The 14,541-nt window shown below is 38.5% G+C and overlaps 1 protein-coding gene and 1 long non-coding RNA gene across 5 annotated transcripts in view; one reads left to right on the forward strand and one right to left on the reverse strand.

Annotated features, from left to right (window-relative positions):
* Positions 1-14,541, reverse strand: part of LOC125926342 (olfactory receptor 13C9) — a 229,643-nt gene that overhangs the window by 201,483 nt on the left and 13,619 nt on the right. The window lies entirely within an intron of this gene.
* LOC125926422 (uncharacterized) lies at positions 1,498-5,048 on the forward strand. 2 transcript variants are annotated; one of them, XR_007459097.1, is made up of 3 exons: positions 1,498-3,415; positions 4,544-4,630; positions 4,728-5,048. It is a non-coding gene; the product is annotated as an uncharacterized LOC125926422 (long non-coding RNA). The 2 variants fall into 2 exon arrangements; XR_007459096.1 differs by lacking the exon at positions 1,498-3,415 and having other exon boundaries at positions 4,254-4,630.

Below are 14,541 nucleotides of genomic sequence, written 5' to 3' on the forward strand. Positions count from 1 at the left end.
TTTTCTGCATCGATTGACAGGATCATATGGTTCTTCTCTTTTTTTTTTGTTAATGTGATGTATCACGTTGATCGATTTTGGGAAGTCTTAATGTGTCTAGGAACTTATCCATTTCTTCTAGGTTGCCCAGTTTGTTAGCATATAATTTCTCATAATATTTTCTGACTAACCCTTTCTATTTCTGTGTTTTTGGTGGTTATTTCTCCCCTTTCATTTCTGATTTTGTTTATTTGATCCTCTCTCTCTCTCTCTCTCTCTCTCTGTTTTTGAACAGTCTGGGTAAAAGTTTATCAAATTTGTTGTTCTCTTCAAAGAACTAGCTCTGGGTTTCATTGATCGGTTCTATTGTTTTTGTGGTTCTATTTCATTTATTTCTGCTCTAATTTTTAGTATTTACGTCTACTGTTTGGGGGTTTTGTTTCTTCTTTTTCTTCTAGCTCTTTTAGGTGTAAGGTTCAGGAGTTTGACATTTTCCTTGCTTCTTGAGTAGACCTGTATTACTATAAACTTCCTTCCTAGAATAGCTTTTGCTACATCCCAAAGATTTTGGACTGTTGTGTTTTCATCTTCATTTGCCTCCATGTATTTTTTTATTTCCACTTTGATTTCTTGGTTGACCCATTCATTGTTTGGTAGCATGTTATTTAACCTCCATGTGTTTGTGGTCTTTACATATTTTTTCTTGTGATTTCTCGTTTCTTAGTGTTGTGGTTGGGAAAGATGCGTGGTATGACTTCAGTATTTTTTTTTTTAATTTGTTGAGACTTCTTTTGTGGCCTAACGTATGATCTCTTCCAGAGAATGTTTCGTATGCACTTGAAAGAATGTGTATCCCACTGTTTTTAGGATGGGGCGTTCTGAATGTATCTGTTAATCTGGTCCAATGTGTCATTCAAAGCCACTGTTAACATGTTGATTTTCTCTTTGGGTGATCTGTTGATGTAAGTGGGGTGTTAAAGTCCTTTACTATTATTGAATTACTACTGATTATTTCCTTTATGTTTGTTAATAGCTGCTTTATGTATTTGGGTAATCCCATGTAATTTGCATAAGTATTTACAAGTTTTATATCTTCTTGTTGGATTGTTCCCTTTATGATTATGTTCTTCTTTATGTCTTCCAGTGTTGCCTGCTACAAGTATTGCTATCCCAGTTTTCTTTTCATCTGCATTATAAATGTTTTCCCATCCCTTCACTTTCAATCTGCATGTGTCTTTTGGTCTGAAATGAATCTCTGTAGACAGCATATAAATATCTTCCCCTTTTATCCATTCAGTTACCCTGATTGGAGCATTTTGTCCATTTACATTCAAAGTAATTACTGACAGGTCTATACTTACTGCCATTTTGTTACTTGTTCTGTGGTGTTATTCTCTGTCCCTTTCTTCTCTTGCTGTCTTCTTTTGTGGTTTGATGGCTTTCTTTAGTAATATACCTGGATTCCTTTCTGTATATTTTTTGCATATCTATTACCAGTTTTTTTATTTGTGTTCACCATTAGGTTTATATGTACATTTATGCATATAACAGTCTATATTAAGGTGATGGTCCCTTAAGTTTGAACCCATTCTAAAAACACTAAATTTTTACTCCCCTCCCCTCTATGTTTTAGGTATATGATGTCATACTTTATATCCCTTTATTAATCTCTTGACTGATTTTTATAGATATACTTGATTTTACTGCTTTGTGTTTTAACCTCCGTACTGTTTTATAAGTGATTAATCTTTTATTATGTTTATATGCACCTGTGAAATTTTTTCCTTTCCTCATTTTCTTACTCCTGCTTTTGGCTTTTCTTTTCCACTTAAAGAATCCCCTTTAATATTTCTTGTAAGCCTGGTTTAGTGGTGATGAACTCCTTTAACTTTTGTTTATCTGAGAAACTTTATCTCTCCTATTCTGAATGATGGCCTTGCTGCATAGAGTATTCTTGGTTTCAGTTTTTTTCCTTTCAGCACTTTGAATATATCATGCCACTCCTTTCTAGCCTGCAAAGTTTCTGCTGAAAAATCAGCTGGTAGCCTTATGGAGTTTCTCTCATATGTAACTATTTTCTTTTCTTTTGATGCTTTTACATTTTTCTCTTTATCAGTACTTTTTTGCCATTTTAATTACTGTGTGTCTTGGTGTGGACCTCCTTGGGTTGATATTATTGGGGGGTCTCTGTGCGTTAGGACTCTAGATTTGTTTCCCTCTCCAGATTTAGGAAGTTTTCAGCTATTAGTTCTTCAAATAAATTTGTTACCCCTTTTATCTCTCTTCTTCTGGGATCCCTATAATGTTAATGTTATTACACGTTATGGTATTGCTGAGTTCCCTTAACCTATTCTCGCATTTTTGTTAATCTTTTTTCTTTCTCCTGTTTAGCTTGATTGCTTTTCATTACTGTCTTTTAGATCACTGATCCATTCTTCTGCTTCCTCTAATCTACTATTTATTCCCTCTAGTGTATTTTTCATCTCACTTATTGAGTTCTTCATCTCTCACTGGTTCTTTTTTATATTTTCTCTTTTTTGAGGGTTTCACGGAGATCCTCTACTCTTTTCTCAAGTCCAGTGAGTATATTTATGATTACTTTAAAGTCTCTATCAGGCATATTGCTTATCTGTTTCATTTAGCTCTCTTGCTGTGAGTTTGTCCTCTTCTTTCATTTGAGACATATTCTAATATGCCTTCATTTTGTCTAACTCTCTGTGTCTGTTTCTGTGTGTTAGAAAAGTAAGCTACATCTCCTGCTTTTGCAAGTAGTGGCCTTATGAAGAAGAGGTCCTGTAGTGCCCTGCAGTGCAATTTCCCTTCAAGGGTATCTTCTGTATGTGTTGCATGCACCTTACTGTTGTGGCTGAGCCACATCTGCCTTTAGTCCAGTTGTCTGAAATGGCTCTCTTTGCCTATTGTGGGCAGGGTTTGGTTCCGGTGTTAAGAGGCAAGTTGGGGCTGCCTTGGGCAAAAAACCTTAATTTTTTAAATTGTTTTTGCCAATGTTAAGGAAATATGCATGGATATGTAGGTGTGTTTAGTTATACAAGAAGGGAATTTGAAAGGACATAAAATATATAGTCATATTTAAATGATGAGATTAAAGGTCTTTTAAGTCTCTAATTTACTATAATGGACATGTATCACTTTTATAAGAAAAAAATAATGAAAATATGTGTGCACACACACTTTTTAATCTTAAATTTATTCTTAGTGTACTAGGAGAATAGTAATATGCTGAGTATAAATCAGTACTTCATTTCTGGAGGACAGTGTATAATATATACACTGTATATTTATGAGTGTGTATGTATAAGATATACTCTTTGGTTCTCTCAATTTAAATTTTAGGAGTTTATATTAAGAAAATAATCAGATCCAGACTGCCTGGGTTTGAATCCCAGCTTCACCACTTATAACTTTGTGACCCTAGGTAAGTTACTTAACCTCATTGTGCTTTAGTTTCCTCATCCATAAAGTGATGACAATAGTAATCTACTATATAAAATTATTGTGAAGACTGAATGAGTTAATACACGCAAAATGCTTAAAACCAGGTCTAGCACATAGTAAACACTAAATAAATATTGGTATGAGTTGTCATCAGCATTATCATTACAGATATACATGTAGATGCTACTCTAATGATGTTTGTATCAGTATTATTTACAATAAAAAAACATTTTTTATGTAATACACATATAATATAGAAAAAGTACATCATTTCATCATGTATTTATATAACCATAAATTTATATGTTTATGTGTGTATAATATATATTCATAAAAATAGATACATATATACATAAATATGGAAAGAGATACAGCAAAAAAGTGGGTTTTTTCCCTAGGTGGTATAGAAATGATTACTCTTTTCTCTTTTTATCCATATTTTCCTATAGAGCTAACATGTCTTATATTATAGTTATTAAAAATTTGTAAAACATTATGCACAAAAACATTCCATAATTCAAAAAATTGAAATATTGGAATTAATCTAATTGGTCAATAATAAGAAGTTTGGATAAAAAGTTGTTATATCTATAAGGAGGAATTCACATAGCCATTAAAAATTAAGATTACTGCCATGGAAAATATGCATTTTTTATTTTATTCATTTGTTTAAAGGAAATGCACTAAATAGCAATAGAGTTTCTCTCCAGGTGGTTCAAATTATGCTACTTTTAATTTTCTTCTTTGTATCATCCAAATTTCCAGTAGTAAATATAATTCTTATATAATCTTGCTTTTTTTAATAAACTAAAATATATTAGGAAGTCACAGGCTTGGTTCTAGACTTAATTGTGTCTTTAGTGGTTTTACTAACTTTTTCTCTCCAACCATCTGTTTCTTCATCTATAAAAACAGTTTGATTAATTTATAAATTTACCTCCCAAATCTCTGACCCCTCTGAAATCTTATCACTAACATACTCAGTTTTACCTTTGTGATATTTACTATTTTGATTTAAAGAATAAGACTTAATGTTTCTGATTAATTTCTCTGTATTTGTTGTAGTAATACTATAGTCTTTAGAATCTATTTTTGGTTATTTCTGCAGTTCATGTTCTTTGGTGGAATGAGAGTGCAGACAGTCGTGCAGCTGGGAGACATCAGTCTCATGAGGATCCCAGAGTTGTGGCAGCTGGTAAGCTATTTCACTAGGCATGAATTATTTGTACAACAAATTTGATTCACTTTTTAACTTTATAACTTTCCAACATTATGAAATGTTTTTTTTCCAGTTCGGGAAAGTGTTAACTTCCTTGAGTCTCAGCAAAATATGCTTCTGATTCCTACGTCATTTTCCCCATTGAAATAATTTTCCTCTGAAATACAAAGCATTGCATTAACTGCTATAAGTTGTGTCTGCTAATGGTGCTTAAATTCTCCCAAGAGATTTTCATTTTTATTTGAAGGAGGTGGTAAGTTAATTTGCTGTGCCCTCTGCATTTTTAAAAGCTGCTCTGTCCATTGTCATGACCTCTTGAGGAAATAGTTCTGTTCATTTTCCGTTTGGCATTTCAGTATCTGTCATATATTAAAAATAGTTGTCATTCCTTCAAGATCTTGATTTTTCATTTATTTCAGAATATCTCTTGTTCTCTATGTTTACAGCCCTCTACTTTTATAGCATTTCCTTATATTGAAATGATTATGTTACATTTCCATGCCTATGATATTTTTAAGTTATTATATATATTATCAACCTTTTCATGTCTATTTTTCTGAGATTTTAAAAGTTTTTGTCCGGTAAAACTTATTTTGTAATACCAAATGGGATTCATAAAAGTATTAAACCTGTTTATTATGGAAAAGTATATTATCATCTCTGTTCATTTTCTTTTACATTAATAATTAATTACATATGTGGAAAATAATGTTAATAGGTCCTCATATGAAAAATTTTTAAAGACTTATTGGTTTATATGCTGAAAATGTCTTCATTTACAATTTATTTTACTAACTTTTACTTCATTTTGAATCACAATTTAACAAAGATACTTGGGACATCTATTTGTGATAATGAGATATTTATGGTTATGGAAATGTTTGCCCTAATAAATGCCTACAGGTACATTCTGATCGTTTTTTATTGTGTTTTATATTTTTATCCTCTGATCTGGAGCTACTGTGTTGCTATAAGGTAATGAGACAGTAATAAATATACTTAAATGTTAACTTACCTCAAATAAATAGCATGCTAATAGCTCTACAAGGAGAATTTCTTCAGTACTGTCTTAGATATACTAGGGTTTTCTTACAATGTTCATTTTTATTTTACTTGAGTATTTCAGCCTTCTCAAACTAGATTTGGTACTTCCAAGCTCTCCTGGTTGTCTATATTTACAGCTATATGAATTTATGTTTCTAACACATATTGCAAATACAACACAGTAAATTATTAGCTGTCTGAGGGAAAATGGAAAAGCAGGAAGCATACTCACCTCTCATTTATCTGGTCCTCAAGGATTCAAAGGACAAATAAGTTTCCTAGCAAGGCAAAGAACACCCTAACTCTGGAGGTTAAAACCTATCAGAAGTCAGAGGCATTGGTTTTGAGTTTTAACTAAGAGTCTTCTACCTCAATGTTTCCTTGAAAAGTCTAGGAAATTAGGTGATAGTAATGTTAGTTGTAGTCAATGTAGACAGATATTCTCTGTGGCAGGAGATCAGCTCTGTGTCATGAAAATATACAACTGCTTCTGCCTTTCCCTTTTTCATTCATCTTTAGATTAGCCAGAACACTTTTAGAAAAGACAAAGGCTTTTTCATCCAATCCATAGCCGTGATGGAGATTTAGAAAGCAGCAGCAGACAGGTGTTCTTACCATATCCCATGCAGAATTGGAGAGCCAGTACATGTGACAGGTTACAATCTGCTAATGAACTGCAGGAGTTTCCCTTTACTGATCTGCTCCTGGATCAGGAACACAACAAAACTGGCTGAGATGAAGAACATTTCAAAGACAACACAGATGGACACAAGAATGTCCGCTGACATGCTCTTCCTGGAAAGAGAAAGTCAGTGAGGATCTGAGGAGTCAATGATGCAGTTGAAGACACAATTAAGGAGGACACACACACACACACACACACATCTGATGAATAGCCCAAGGGAAAACATCTCTTCAATAAATAAAATGTATTTATTTTATTCAGAGTTTAAGCATGATTGTTTTCAAGTCAAAAATCTGAAAAACAAATGCAAAACATGTCACTAAGTTAAAAACAGTCTAGTACTGGGGCGCCTGAGTGGCTCAGTTGGTTAAGTGTCCAACTTTGGCTCAGGTCATGATCTCACGGTTAGTGGGTTCAAGCCCCACATCAGGCTCTGTGCTGACAGCTCAGAGCCTGGAGCCTGCTTCGAATTCTGTGTCTCCCTCTCTCTCTGCCCCTTCCCCATTCATACTCTGTTTCTCTCTCTCTCAAATTTAAACAAAACATTAAAAAATTTTTTTAACAAAAAGAGTCTAGTACCATAATGAAACTACTGAAAGAGGTCTGAGACTGGCCTAATGGCATTAGCTTTTGTCCACTGTTCTTGACTTTATAAGAGCAAAGGTATGTGGCTTGAAAACTTAGAAAGTAGAGAAAATATTAGTGTGAAACTACTCAAATAAGTTAAATTAATCCAGCTGTAAATAAGTGTAAAAGCAACAGTGTATAGCATATCAATCTAATAGATACAGAAATTCTAAAAACAAAAAAGAAAAGAAATTCTAAGATTCTAAGAATGGTCCTATAAGTCCATGATACAGGGTCTTGTATAAAATTCCTAATGACCTATATTGATACCCTGTAGGAGAAAAGAGAAAGAATAATTGCTATACTCCATATATAGGATCTACACTTTCGAGTATTAAATATACACTGAGTAGCTCATTCTTGGCTGGTGCAAGATCACTAAATACCAGTGATGGTTTTGTATGCAAAAGTCTTAAACAAGAAGCTGCTAGGTGACCTGACTGACCTACCAATAACGCCCAAGTACCTGCAACTCTGGGCCCACTTTTCTGAAAAATCTTGGGATGAATAAAGTACCTTGGCCAGCTTCAGGTGTTTCTTCAGTTGCTTAATGGAATCCTTTGACTTACAGGAGGTGATTGAGAATACTGGCACCCAGGGAAAACCCACCATACCTAAACAACAACTTGACATTAAAATACAGACAGTGTGAAACACAATACTCAGCAGCAGATACCACATGAGTATGTACATGTGGTATTAGATATTTATTTAAATATTTAGATATTTCCTCTTCAAAAGAAATTCAAATTTAGACTTTGTGAAAGTTACATCCCAGCCAACCCTAATAGATTCTGGCAATCTTTTGACTCTATGGTCCCTGCCCATGGAGGCTAACAGAAACTACAGTGGGAAAGGGAAGGGACCTTGACCTGATTATAGGCTGATATCTAAGATATTGAGCAAAAAATGGCTATTTATCTCACAGATGCTCCTCTAACCTTGGTGACTCAGGCCTGAATTTGGGTCTCAAGGCAAGCAGATGGGGATTCAAAAGGAACAGTGTAGCAGACTTTGAGTCTGGAGTTCTTGCTTGTCCAGCAAGAGAGTGGACACAGAATTGAATACAAGAGAAGCCAATTTCCGGGAGAACAAGAGCCCCAAACAGGGGTTTCATCTCTGTATTTATTGAGCTGTCAAGGTTTTACATACATGGTGTACATGCAAAAGTAAACAATTAACTTGTGTGCCATTAACTTGTGTGCGTAAGACGCAAAGGGTTTGGGGGGCAAGTGACGTTAGAAGTTGAGATTAAAGCATGATGAGATAATGGCGCCAGACAGCAGATGGACAGTGTTTCTCTGTGGAAGATACAGCCAAGTAGCTCTTATCTCCAAAGTTTAAGATTGCTGGAGCATGCTGCCTCAAAGCTGACAAGGCACCCTTTTCACCAGCTAACCTTGGGTGCTTCCGCCCTGTAGTGGCTTTCCACCTAACCGTTCTCAGACCCTTTCCACCCTAAGCCTTGTTTTACTTAACAACTAATCTTGGGCACTTTCGCCCTCTGGCTGCTTTCCACCCTAAGCCCTGTCAACCCATTGGTGCAAGCACAGAGAATTCTTAAACTCTTTTCTCACAGAAGAGTGAGGGACACTGACCAGAGCAGGTTAGGGAGGGCTAACAGACCAGCCATGGCTCCTTCCTAGCATGGAGGCTACTTTAGGGGTCCCATTCTGCACTGCTTTGAGTTCTGTGGGTACTGGATCTTGGGAAACAGGCAAAAGAGGGAAAGTGAGAAGCAGTGACATAGGTTTGAGGCAGTTATGTAAGGTATCTCGTTTTCCCGGAGATGAATGAAAATGAACTTCAAGGATTCTTCCTTTTCTTCTCAAGTTCCACTTATTCCTTCAAAACTCAGAGGACAAATGGGTTGAAAAACAAGGAAATAGGTGGTTTTAACCATTTCTTCAATCCTTGGGTCCATGTAAAGGTGAAAACTAAAAAACTATTCTGGGGTCCATATGACATTCTGGGAATCTGATTTTGGAGAAAAGTGTAACTAGGGTATGAGAATCATATTTGAATTAAACAAATTTAAAGACTGCCTTATTTAATAACATGAGTGAACTAGAAATTTAAAGTAAACAAAGCACGTGTGTCTTTATGGACCACAACTGGGACAAAAAATAAAATGAATAACAATGACACGTGTCCCTCAAATAGATCACAGTGTGGCCAGACTCTCCCCATAGGGCCCAGGCACTGCCATCATCCAAACACCAAGGCCTAGTCCATTCTGCCCTCAGCATTGGCCATTCCCTTCTGCCAAGCTAACATGTTCCCAGGAAATTATTCTGAACTGCTAAACAATAGACAGTAGAATATGATTCTTTATAGTCACAAAGGTATTTAGGGGAGCAGTATCATTGACTCTATGCCCAGTGAATTCTCTTGTTCACTGGAGGTATACTGATGAATAAATAGATCAGCTGTTATTTTAGGGAGAAGTAACCAGGATACCTTTAAGTTCTCACACCCATTTGAAATCAGTTGTCCTCACCCTGCAACCTAGATACTGATCCAGCAGCAGAGGGAGATCACAAACAAGCCTCTTCCTGAAATTGTTCTCAGAAAAAAGGCTCAGGACTGCTCCCCACACTCACAGTCTCAGAGAATGTCAGAATTTTAAGACCCGCAGAAGCTTCATGGGCCAGCCTCCCTAATTCAGAGGTGGGGAAACAGGTCCAGGCACTGAGGGGCCTGTCCCAGGTCACCAGCTCATCTGTGGCAGAACCAGGGATGAAGCCAGGCCTGTCATGCTACATGTTCTGTCAACACTACCTCAGCGGGAGAAGCCAGAGTGTGTCTTCCACAGCCCACTGATCCCGAGTGTTGGGTTCTGGTTTTAACTCGAACAGGTAAGTAAGCTAGGCTGACTTTTTTCAAACTAGAGAAACAAGCTAAGCTAAGTTAGAAACTTATGGACCAGCTTCTTCCCTTCAAAACTCACATGCTTGTTGTCCCCACAGAATTAAGATCAAGACTGAAAGACAACCCCCTGCATGACTGGTCATCCATTCCTTCTTCCTAACGGAAGCGCCCCAGCCCACCCCGCACCGCCATCTGCTCAGTCACACTGAGACTGACTCACTTGTGGAGGAGGCAGCCCCCCTGCCCCCAGGGGACACACAGGCAGCATCTTCTTGATTTTGTCGCTGCTACACTGGCAGGCGGGTGAGGGGTTCTCCATCGTCCAGTTCCCACTTTGGAAGAGTTTCGTGATGGTCTGGGGAACCGGGGCAGTGGTCCACTCCTCTTCCCCCACTGAGCAAGGCATGTCTCTGCAGAGGGAAGACATCAAAGGTAGCATCACCCGAGAGGGCCTGGCCTTTCCTGGTGCCTCAGGAGTACAGATCAACCAATAACAACCACAAACATGCATCTATCCCCTCACCATTTGTGTGATCTCCCCACAGACCTGTGAGCCGCAAACTTCCTTTGCAGTTAAGGATGATGGAACACAAAGAGGCCCGAAATGCTCACCTACCAAACTCCAGTCAATGCAATCCACCAGCATTTGGTCTCCTGCCCCTGTGTTCATTCAACGAATATTCACTGAGCATCTGCTACGTGCCAGACGCTGTTCGGCACATTTGAGAGTCTGGGGTGAACAAGACAAAGTCTCTGCCTGCATGGAGCTTGCATTCCTGTGCAGGAATTTGGCAATGAACAAATGTCACCTAGCCAAAAATAAAGCAAAATAAGAGGGAAACGGGGGGAAACAGGACTACTTCTCCCAAAGAGGGTGATACTTCTTCCAAGGCATACACGATTAGAAAGAGAAGCCAGGAAAAGATTTGGGGAGAAAGAACACTATAAGCAAGGGCAATAGAAAGTGAGAAAATGAGCTTTCCATGTTTGAGGAACAGCAGGAAGGCAGTGTGGCTGGGGCGAGATGAGCTAGGAGGGAGAAAGTGGAAGAGGAGGGGTGGAGGGAGGCAGGTGCCAGATGATCAGGTCAGGGAAGGAGTCTGCATGTTATGCTCAATGGGCTAAAAATCTGGTGCAGAATGGAAAGATTCACTTTATGTCTTAAAATGAGTAGAGAATTGGGGTTGGGGAGGGATGGGGAGAGGGTGCTCAGTGCATGAAGAGCTAGGTTGTTTGCAAGCACCCTGGGTGACAAAAGACAAGTCCTTTGTGCCTGACTTGAGCTCTGAATCCCTGTGGACCACCAATAAGATGCTTGCCCTCTTGGGTCTTATCTTCTCCACTAGTAAAATAAAAGTACAAAATGACATGTTGTAACAAGTCATTTCTAGTACCCTTTCTAGCTTCAAATTCTACAATTTAATGCATAGCCACATTCTTTATGTTATGCTTGAATGTACTAAAAATATCAAAGGAACAGATTTGTGGATTGCTCTCTAGTTCTCTCTAAAGCACTGTGACTTGATGCAAAAGTCAGAGTAAGACACAGTACCTCCTGAAGTTCACACTCTAAAGCCTCAAAAGATGGCTGGCTAAGACAAAGCTCAATGCCACTGGTAGGTGTCCCATTCAAATTTTCCTCAGTTCTACCAATTTTGAAAAACTTAAAATTTGAATTTCAGTAAGAGTTGTCAGTACAGAGATATTGCCTTCAGACTGCCTCCAATACACATCAATGGTGTTCTTTATCAAAGCAGTAGCATTTGAATGAGGGTCATGCCTCTTTTGCCTTTCTAGCCTGGAAAACTGAACCCACTTCTACCAGCATTGCACTCTCATTAGCTCCTCACCTCTCCTCACTGTCTTTACTCAGTGATCCCTTGAAGTACCTTTGCCCTCCCCACCTAGACACTTAGAGGCTTATGGTCATTCACTGAATTTATTTATACAGTGCGTTATAAAAGGGTTTTGAAGGCACGTCATGAAAAATGTATGTTAAAAGAAGAAAATACGGGGGGCACCTGGGTGGCTCAACTGGTTAAACGTCCGACTTCGGCTCAGGTCATGATCTTAGGTTTATGAGTTTGAGCCCCACATCATGCTCTGTGCTGACCGCTCAGAGCATGGAACCTGTTTTGGGATTCTGTGTCTCCCTCCCTCTCTGACCCTCCCCTGCTCACGCTCTCTCTCAAAAATCAATAAACATTAAAAAAAAATTTTTAACGAAGCAAATATGTATTATTATTTGTGAATATGTCATCTTTTCAGGTTGTTAAAGTGAAAAAGCTGGAGGGGCCCCTGGGTGGCTCAGTAGGTTGGGCAACTGACTTCGGCTCAGGTCATGATCTCACGGTTTGTGGGTTCGAGCCCCGCATCTGGCTCTGTGCTGACAGCTCAGTGCCTGGAACCTGCTTCCAATTCTGTGTCTCCCTCTCTCTGTACCTCCCCTGCTCATGCTCTGTCTCCCTCTGACTCTCAAAAAAATAAATGTTAATTTAAAAAAAGTGAAAAAGCTGGTAAGCAAAACCACAAATTATATATAATGGAGCAACCCTTTGCAAAACTGAGGTACAGGAGTTGGTGGAAAGGGGAGAAGGGGAAAGCATTTGACCAGTAAGTATATTATTCTATTAAATTAAATATTAATGTGCTATAGCAATAAGAAAAAGCTATAATGATTCAGTTTGTAAGATGTTAGAACACTCTTCAAATGTTTGCTCCTAGATGTTCTGATTGGGTTGGTATATTAGCTTTTTTAAGATAAAAAAATGATTCGAAGGGCAAATGATGATAGTTACAGTGTAATATGCAACTGATAAATGCAATATTAGAGAGTAAACTAGGGGACAATCACAAGAAGCCAGCCAAGGAGGATCTAAAACGGCATTCAGAGGATTGGCTTTCCTTCCATAACGCTGGATCCAGCATCTTTGGTGAGGGCATTCAAGAGTTCCTGGATGCCCACATTCTCAGGAGTGTCATCACTGTGGCTATATGAGAAGCAGCCAGTTCAGTAGTTCATTAGAACTAGGAATTGGAAGGTAAAAAAGTTTCCCAAAGTAAATACTTTATTACACACTCCTGAGTGCTAGATTCTTAACACAAAAATGAATAATAAAACACTATATATATGGCTAGACACTAGCCATATATTTGATATCAGGATGATAAACAAGCACTCCAGAGTGGAGACTGTATAACTACGTACAAAGTTGTGTGTATGTATGTACATATATATGTACACATATATAACACACACATATACAATACACATTTGCATATGTATTTTTTAATGTTTATTTATTTTTGAGAGAAAGAGAGACAGAGCACAAAGCCAGGGAGGGGCAGAGAGGGAGGGAGACACAGAATCCAAAGCAGGCTCCAGCCTCTGAGCTGTCAGTACAGAGGCGGATGCCGAGCTTGAACTCATGAACCGTGAGATCATGACCTGAGCCAAAGTCAGACTCTTAACCAACTGAGTCACCCAGGCGCCCCTGCATATGTATTTTTAAATTTATTTATTTTACTTATTTATTTATTTAGAAAGAGAGCGCAAGCAGGGGAGGGGCAGAGAGAGAGGGAGAGAGAGAGAGAATCCCAACCAGGCTCCCCACTGACAGGCTCCCCACTCTCAGTGCAGAACCTGATGCAGGGCTCAAACTCACTATCCCACAAGATCATGACCTGTGCTGAAACCGAGTCAGTCACCACGCAGGTGCTGCTACATTTACATGTATTTTACTTATTTTTATTTTTTTAGGTATATTTATTTGAGAGAGAGAGGGAGGGAGGGAGGGAGAGAACGAGTGGGGGAGGGGCAAAGAAAGAGGGAGAGAGCATCACAAGCAGGATCTGTGCTGTCAGTGAGGAGCCTAATGCGGGGCTTAAGCTCATGAAGCATGAGATCATGACCTGAGCTGAGATCAAGAGTCAGATGCTCAACCGACTGAGCCACACAGGCACCCCTACCTATGTATTTTTTTTAACATTTATTTATTTTTGAGAGACAGAGAGAGACAGAGCATGAGCAGCGGAGGGGAGAGAAAGAAAGGGAGACACAGAATCCGAAGCAGGCTCCAGGCTCTGAGCTGTTTGTTAGCACAGAGCCCGATGTGGGGCTCGAACTCATGAACCCTGAGATCATGACCTGAGCTGAAGTCAGACGCTCAACCAACTGAGCCACCCAGGCACCCCCTACATATGTATTTTAATGTGAAGTAAAGAAACTATTAAGGATCAGTGTTTCAAAAGTACTCTCACAGGAGTACTGATGCATAGGGGCACTTGTACCCCAATGTTTATAGCAGCACTCTCAACAATAGCCAAATTATGGAAAGAGCTTAAATGTCCATCAACTGATGAATGGATAAAGAAGTTGTGGTTTATATACACAATGGAGTACTACGTGGCAATGAGAAAGAATGAAATATGGCCCTTTGTAGCAACGTGGATGGAACTGGAGAGTGTGATGCTAAGTGAAATGAGCCATACAGAGAAAGACAGATACCATATGTTTTCACTCTTATGTGGATCCTGAGAAACTTAACAGAAACACATGGGGGAGGGGAAGAAAAAAAAAAAAAAGAGGTTAGAGTGGGAGAGAACCAAACCATAAGAGACTCTTAAAAACTGAGAACAAACTGAGGGTTGATGGGGGGTG

This window comes from Panthera uncia, chromosome D4 (genome assembly GCF_023721935.1).
Source record: "Panthera uncia isolate 11264 chromosome D4, Puncia_PCG_1.0, whole genome shotgun sequence".
NCBI classification, from domain to species: domain Eukaryota; kingdom Metazoa; phylum Chordata; class Mammalia; order Carnivora; family Felidae; genus Panthera; species Panthera uncia.